This window comes from Leptonotus elevatus, chromosome 14 (assembly GCF_054856555.1).
Source record: "Leptonotus elevatus isolate MCC_2025b chromosome 14, RoL_Lele_1.0, whole genome shotgun sequence".
In the NCBI taxonomy this organism is placed as follows: Eukaryota; Metazoa; Chordata; class Actinopteri; order Syngnathiformes; family Syngnathidae; genus Leptonotus; species Leptonotus elevatus.
In genome coordinates, this window is record NC_141252.1 from 5,820,669 (window position 1) to 5,829,531 (window position 8,863).

Consider the following 8,863-nt stretch of genomic DNA (forward strand, 5'->3'; position numbering starts at 1 on the left):
TCGCTATGGCCAAAGGGGGCCGAGGGGAGAAAAACAACACTAGGAATGTGTACAAGTCAGGACCCAACAGTAAATCCTTCGTCCGCTTCCTTTCTCCCGACGCCCAGCGACGGGAGAGCGGGGCGGCGAGAGAAAGGGGGCGAAGGGGGCGAGGAGGGAGGCAGGCGGATTGGACGTGGGAGCGCCGTTCTCGGGATTGCTTCAAACCTTTTCAGCTCTCTTACATCTAGGTGGACCTCGTGGTTAATATACGTCTGGCTCACATTTGAGAGGTTCTGAGGTTGAATCTCGGGTCAGGTCTCCCCTATGTGGTACTTACATGTTCCTCCCATGCTTGCGTCCATTTTCGTCCAGGTATGCCAGCTTCCTTTTGGCCAGTGCCCCAATATCCTACCACAGCCTTTCATAAATCTGAATTCATAAATCTGAATTAATAAAATGGGGGTTCTATCGGGGAAGCCACCCACACTGCAAAAAGGACAGTAGAAAATGTAAGAAAAAATAGAGTAAAATAGGAAAACTATTACTTCAAATAAGCAATATTATCTGCCAACAGAACAGGAAAATTTTACTTAAATTTACCTGTAAATTTTTGAAAAATAATTTAAATAATTTAAAATAATAATAATAATAAAAACAATGTTTTTAAATAATGCTAGGCCCATATCAACCACAGCGGTCTTGAAAATAGTATTTTTAGATTTAAAAACAAGTAATATTTACTTTTTTTTAAAGCTGTAATATATAGAACTATTTACAGGTGGCCATCTTAGCCTGTGTGTCAAGCAGGGAGATTTTTTAATTTTCTTTGATATGACCCAGCCAGGGAGTTGAACCCACAGCTTCCAAGTCTGAGAGCAGACACTCTACCACTCGACCACTGATCATGTATAGTGCATTAACTGGCAAGAGGTAAAATGAGCTTAGTAAATATAACAAAACCAAGAAAATTCTTATAATAAAGAGCTCTATTGCACTTTTGTCTGATTGTTTTCAGACTTTTATTTTTCCCCATTTATCTTATTACTAGATTCAGAAAAATCATAAAATAAGAAAATTAAACTTTTGAAACCCCAGTTAGGGCTTTTGATGTTGGTTAGTCATCTTAAAATGTGAAAAATTTTGTTTTAAGCCTCACAGTAACATACAAGTAAGTATCTTTAAAAAACAAAACAAAAAAAAAGCAGAATAATCTTGCCTGACAATTTTATTCTAAGTAAAAAATAATTTATCAAAACAAAATAAGCAAATTTAGGTTACATTTAACAAATTATATCTTACTTAAAATTTCAGTTTTGTAGTGCAGCATAAAAAAAGCTAACAAGCAATCTATAAAACAAAAAAAAGTAACTCTCTTCCGTGTCAATTTTTAACAAGTAAAAATACATCTCATCTACATCTCTTCAGACCCCAATTTAAGAACCACTGGTGGACAGTATACGTGCATACATGCGTGCGTGCGTGTCATGCCCGGAAAGGCTCGAAGCACAAGCGGTCATTAGGAAGTCAGGCCTTCTGGAGTGTATTATGGGCCATGTATTGTAAGCCGTACAAGCACAGCCTGTTATCACCATCAGGGCTGACAGGCGAGGAAAAGATGGAAATAAAATAAAAGCCTATGACCGGCCTTTAAACGGCAGACGTTTTCTTGTACGTGGTCGGATACAATCGTCTGTCAATCACGTCAAATGTACGCATGGGGAGTCTGGGTGGGCTTGGCGACGAGTGCTTTGCAGCAGCAACGCAAGTATGCAAAAGTAGGCAAACAAACGAGGTCCACCGGGGACCTCATCTGCGATTTGTATCTTCGGCTCCGCAAAAACAGACTTTTCCAGGTTTTGTTTGGCAGTCCGGGAGGCACAGGTTGAGTGGTGAGAACCCAAAAGTAACCTGTAGCCTCTGGTTGAGAAAGACTGGGTGATGTGGCCTTAAAATAAATAAATAATTATATATATATATATATATATATATATATATAAAAATTTAAATGAAAATGATAGAGTTAAATAATTGTTTGTTTTATGTGTTTAGTCCCTGCAGTCTCGTTCTTAGTAGGTAAAACGCATGCTCTATTAGGTTTAAGTCATGCAATTTTCTCACAGCCGTCCAAAATCCGTTTCAGTTGTTAATTTATTTTGGGTTACTCCCTTCAATAAAACAAAAGCAATTGAGTTTGGTTGTGAGTTCAATCAAGTGTGCTTTGTTTTACTTTATTACATGATGTTTAGTGCCTTTTTTTTTTTTTTTTGCACTTATTAAAAAATAAATAAATAATGGCGATATTTTTAAAAAGCTAAAACTAATACTAGAACTAATAAAAACAAAAAATTAAGCATTTTTAAATAGATACAAATTTAAACAAAACAAAAAAATCTAACAAACGCGCACACCAATTTCTTCTTTTTTTTTATTGAATTAAAAAAAAAGTCAAAACAAAACAAAAACAAACTAATAATGAAAAATCCCAAACTATTAGAACCTCAAGATGATTTGACTTGACTTGACTTGGTCTCAACACGACATCCTCACAGGGGCACTGTAATTTGTATGACTGGGGCTGTCGTAAATGATGATGACGAGTCCACCACGGGCGCCACGCGTCAAGTCAGTTGAGCTGAGCCTGAAAAATTCTTATCACGTTAAAAGAAGGGAAGCACCACCGCACTGCGGTCGGTCGGAGTCTGCAGCTGGGACAACAAAGCCACGACAGGGGAGAGGCTGCTCACCACTCCTCCCTGCTCCTCACCCTCTGTTTAATCACAATTTTTTTGCGAGCCTCTGCGGAGTTGAGCCACTCTCCTGGTGGCCATAAAAACTTTTGAAGCCACGCATCCCTTACCACATCCTGATCGAGTTGGCGCACCCGCACTCTTCTGCACATGCCCTAAAAAAAGCTCAAAGTCTATTTATATCCATCGGTCATGCAAGAAATGACAAAAGAATCAAAAAGTGGCCTTCAACATTGTGACTTCGCTTAATCCCAATTTTTTTGTGATTTTTACTCTCTGGCCACTCTCCCGGAGGCCATAAAACCCAAAAAAAAGCCCTTGCTACATGAAAGAAGAATTCCCGCCATTAACCAGAGGAAGTGTTTGGAGTTAACTCCATAGAAGCGCGACACCTGAGAGGTGATGTTTGAATGACCAACATTACATTGCAAATATAGCTCAGTAAAACACCCACCTGGGGAACATTCCTGCCTTGAAAGGTTTATTTAGTTATCTCTCCACATGTCCCGCAGGGAAATATACTGTTAGGTAAACGGAGCTGATACAAAGCGGTTGTCAGCGAACAATAGTGAACACATTTGACCCAAATTTGGAACGCTCGCTCTTTATGGGCTGCTATTTAGTTGACTTCATCAGCTAAAATTGGAATCATTTAAATGGTAAAAGGCTCAATATCTCATGGAGCAACGCAGCGAATCTCATAGTTTTGTACTAGTGTACTGTAGCAGAACACTCAAAAAAAGAAAACATATAGACTTAAATGTTTCAAATGTTAAATAATTTTCATAAAAAAAAATAGAAATCTTTATATTTTTTATTATTTTTTATTTTTTTAGTATTTTTTATTAATATTTTTGGTGTCTAGATTCCAGACTCTGGAACAGATTAATTGGATTGACATGATTTCCTATACAAAATATTGCTTTGGTTTCATTACGATTCTATTTTAGTCAGACTTTCTCAAAAGGCTTAATCAAGAAAACTGAGGTTGTTCTAAACAATTCAATTGCACTCTATTTTTCAGAACTGGACATTCATTTAGGTACAATTTGTCTTTAACTTTCTGTGAATCATTAAATCAAATTCAAGTTTTTTTTCTATACTTGGGAGCTAAGAATTTTTTTGGTAGATAGGTGCTTTTTGTTTAAAGTTTGAGAACCACTGGAGTGAAGTACAGTATATGCTCCAGCGTATGTGTGTGTGTGTGTGTGTGTGTGTGTGTTTTTACAAAATATGCTCCACTGCATTCATGTGGATAATTATAACTTTATAGAGATTTTTTTTCTCCCCTCCCTTCTTTACGACCACATCTGCAGCCGAGGGAAATCGTCCAGGGCCAAACTAGTTTTCTTTGTCTTTCGCTGTTTCCATCCCTTTTTTTAAATCTTCCTCTCGGACCTGGACCACCAACGTGAGGTGGTGCGGAGAGAATGGTAACTCCCCTCCAAAAAACACTGAAAAATCTGAGATGTTTTTTAGCACCACGAAAAGGTAAATCAAAACGCCACATGAAGCCAGTAAGCATGCAAACATTGTTTACAAAAACAACAAAATAATCAAAAATTAGTCTCCAACATTGCAGCAGAGTTAGCGCCAGGATTATAATAGTTTAGAATTTTTTATTGTAGCTATTTTTTTTATGTAGTTTTGATCTTTTGTTTTTTATTCAGTTAGTTTTAATGAGATTTTTGAGTGGAATTGCTTGTTTTCATTCATTTTTTAAGTGCTTCAATTTAGTTTAGTTTTATTAGTTTTAGAATTAGCTTGAGTTTTTTTTTATTACGCAATAAAGCAAACTACAATTCCCAAATGACTGTTTGACCTTTCTTTTGTATGGCTGTACAGTACTACCGAAATGGATACATTTAAAATAAACCTCGGAAGGACATGCATAAAATTGACAAAAACGAAAATGAAAGACATTTTCCCCTGATTATAGTTAGTTATTGATAGTTTATTTTTTTATCGTAAAATGCAGTTTCAGTTCGTTTTTTTTTTTATTTCAACAATAATCATGCAAAATTGAAAGTAAAGTTGTCGCACCCCAATCCCGCATACCCACCAAAAACAAAACATATGATGAGTGTCCACAGATCATTCGAGCAAATCCCACAACAACACTTTTAAGCAGACAAAAATCGAGTTTGCGACACCGCGTCTTATCGCGACACCCGGGAGGTTTATCTGCCGGTGCGATAAAAACGCCGATGTACAATCCTACAGCAGGTAGGCTGTTGATTCTTATTCAAAATGCTGACATTTTTGCCAGTAGACTGTAAAGACCGTTACATCTGATAGAGATTGGACTCTTTCCTTCTATGGCAGATTAGTATATTAGCCATACAGAACCCTCGTCGCGAGGGTTCTGTATGGCGTCACAACGCTTTTGGGAAAGACTCAAGACTTAGTTGGACAAATCAAAGGTAAATGCCTCCTCTTTTATCCGGTATGCTTTTGACATTTTCTCAACGTGTCCAATCTCGCAATCAGCCGGTGTTTTCATCTGTGTGTGCGTTTTTTCAGATGCTTCAATGGGTACACGGGCGACTTATCTCCGCAAGGCCTGCATCCTGCCAAGCGTGGGGTTTCACAGCTCGCCGGCCGCTGGCTCAGCAGATACCTTGGCATGCAGGTCCGACGCCGGCGCGAGATCAGACAGTGTTGCCCAGCTCACGAGATTGGAGATAGCTCAGTGTAGATATGAAGCTAAAACGTTATTTGGGTTTTACAACACGTCAACCTTTTTAAGTGACTCAAACGCGACGGTAGCACAGTGGTACCGTGACTTACAAGTGGCCAAAATTAGCTTAAACTTCACCTACAAAAGTTAGCTTTGAGAAGAAGTGGATGGCGTCTGCCCTGCCCTCTGTGTGCGGGCTTTCATCAAGTTGTTTATTGCCATTCTCAGTTGAAGTTTAATGTAAAACCAATCCACATAAATTTGTCTCGAAGTTCCACTCGCTTAGTGCCTAACGCCATAAAGACAGGCTAAGTTAGCATCGATATGCTATATGAGACGTAACAACTCCTTTCAGCTAATGGGTGTAGCAATAATTAGCCATTCTTCACAAAGGATTAAGAATAGTGTATATGCTTGAGAGTATTGTTAAATGGTCTGTCTACATTGTGTTCTAGCAACATTTGTGTTGAGTTATCCGTTGGTCAAAGGGTACCAACACCGCCACATAGATGCTAATTGTTAGCCAGTGTGTCAATAGAGTTTCCCATTGTTAGTATTTAGGCATGAGAGGCTACATGGTTTCTTTAAATACACATCGTGTAATTCTCGTTTTGTTAACAGTGCGATGGCTCGTATCTCAAAAAACCTGCATGGTGGGCCAGACTGTCCATCAGGCCAAAATTAAAATGGCCACCTGGTGGCGGCGGCGCACGCCGTCAAATAAAAACGCAAAACACCTGGCGGAAAAAGTGATGCGTAACGCTCATTACAGAGTGTTTCTTAGCCTTCATCTTCTCATTCGGCCGCGTATCCGCTTGCTTCCAATAAATGTCATGACCGGTCATGTTTGTTTGGGGCGGGAACCGTAAGGGAGGGCGGGGGGGCTTATGTCTTCAATTAAAGGCACCTATGCTACTACGAGGCTACTTTCGCGGTAGCTTCCCAGCAGAGTTCCCCTTATTCAAGTGGATTAGCGCATGTGAGTCACTTTTTGTCAGTGAGTCACCCGGATGAGATTTCCCGTATTTTCCTGCAACTCAAAGGTTCTCGTTAAGTGTCCGCTTCCTTAATTGACCTGCCTTTGATGGTTGCCCGTTAAAGGTTCAGTCTGTGTACTGTCACTTGGCGGGGAGCCTGAACTCACTGCAACCTCATGGAGGCTTCTAGTACCCTTTTTTTTTTTTTTTTCATACCTATTTATGACAAAGGCCTCTAATTCATGACATTAATATGATGGCTGCTCCTTATTGGTGATAGTAAGACCGAGGAAAGGTCACACGCAGGTGAATGACTTTCATCTAAGCCAGCTTTTTATGTTGTTTTCCAGTGAGTCAATGCCAAAACAAGACATTAAAATTCCTTATGTTTATACTCACGGGGACTAATTTAGACTTTCACAAACTTTGGAAACTCTGTACGCACTTCAAACATATGTGGACAAGGTTGGTGCACCTTCAACATCCCAACTGAGTCGGCGCACATCCTATTCCCTGCACACTCTATTAGCTTGGGATGATTTGACATTTAAAAAAAAAAAAAGAAGATCACTTTTATGTAGAACTAACAAACCAAAACACCATTGCTATGATCACAAACACACGCTGTGAGCTAATAAATGCACTTTCAATCACTTTATTGAGCAAACAGTAACAAAATAAACACTTAATGAAAATTCATAAACAAACTGCTGGATAACGGTTAGCCAGTTAACAGTTAGCCGCTAGTCTGAGCTCACAACAGCCAACTCTGCGCTCTAATTTGCTGCGTGAGTATGAAAAAAACTAAATCACCTTTTTGCTTTGATTGGTATTGAAATAGCGATTAATAAACATGATGATTTAAAAACTTTTACTTAACTATCAAAGATCAAATTGAAATAACAGCCAGAATTTTTTTTTTAACAAAGTAAAATAATGTAATAAAAATGATGGTAATAATAATAATAATAACAATAAAAAAAACAATATGTAATAATACCGGCTGTTCCTGCAATGTTCACCATGACCTCTTGAGGACAGTGTGGTGCCATGCAAGCTTGGGCCACGCTTAATATGAGTAGAAGAAGAAAGTTGTGATCCAACTGTGTAAAATATATATATATATTTTTTTTTTTTTACAGATTAGAAAGAATACATGCCTTTGAGTATTGTTATATTACCTGTCTGTGTGTAATACTACAGATTTTGAGTGTGACTATTTGTTATTTGAAGAAATATCACTTCCTGAACTCATTTCTAATTGTCTATTAGCATGTCAATGGGATTTTGTATTGGCATTTGCACTAGCAATGTTTCTAAAACAAATGTAGGTCTTGGCTTTAAATATACAATATGTAATTCTTTTTGTCGTGTTTTTTTTTTGTGTTGTTTTACAGTAAAGTCCAACTGGGGTGTCATTAAATAGCTTAGCACATGATCGGGAAGGGCAAAATAAAAATGTTCACATCCTTGCTATACAAGCAGCATAGTGCATTCAGGGAGTTTTCAGAATGTAGGAACAAACACATTAGGCACATTAACCATTTTTCTTCCATTATTATCTTGATATAATATTATACGTATAGACATATGTAATGATACTATGATCATGAAAGCTAAAGACAGGAAGAGGACCGTGCCATCTGGACGAGGATGATGAGGGCGTGTTCTCGCATTTTTATTTTTGCTATTCAACCTCAATGACAGAGTGGCACGAAGTTCAGAAGGGTTCAAGTTGGACGCACGCATGGCCGACATGATGAAAAAGTCAATACGCGCGACAGTAAACAGACGCAAAAAATCACGACCACCTGTGCAACGCGCCACAATGGCCTCCTTTGTCAAGGCCTACGTTGTTGATACAAACTCCGTGGCAATGTCAGACTTGGGCTGCACTGTAATTTAGTCCATACATTGACTTGAACTGTTCGCGTAACCTTTAGGTATCACAGTATACCGTGCGCGCTCACATATATTTTGGAATCAAAACACACACACGCACGCATGATCAAAGCGAGTAGAAATTATAGCCTGCGTTCCTAACTGAGGCCTGGCATACCCTCTCTGGCTCTGAAATAAATGCAGCCACAAATGCAAAACAGGCAAATAGGAAAAAGCAATGGAGCACATGTTGCCCTCGACATACACAGCTATTGTCTTTCATTCATTTTTGTGCGCGTCTTTTAGGTTTTAATTAGAGCTGTCAAACGATTAAATTTTTTAATCAGATTAATCACATCTTAGAATTTTGATTAATCATGATTTATCGCTTAATAAAAAAAAATGGCTTTTTTTGTCAATATTTTTTTCCCGCCAAATTTGAAGAGCACCGGTCATGTGTTCATTCTTTTGACATTTAATGTTATGAGAACGACATCCTCCTCTTTTTCTAATCACTTGCATAATTTAAAATGGAAAAAAATGACCCCAATATTTTGACATGAACAAATATTCTAAATGTGAAACGCAAACATTTA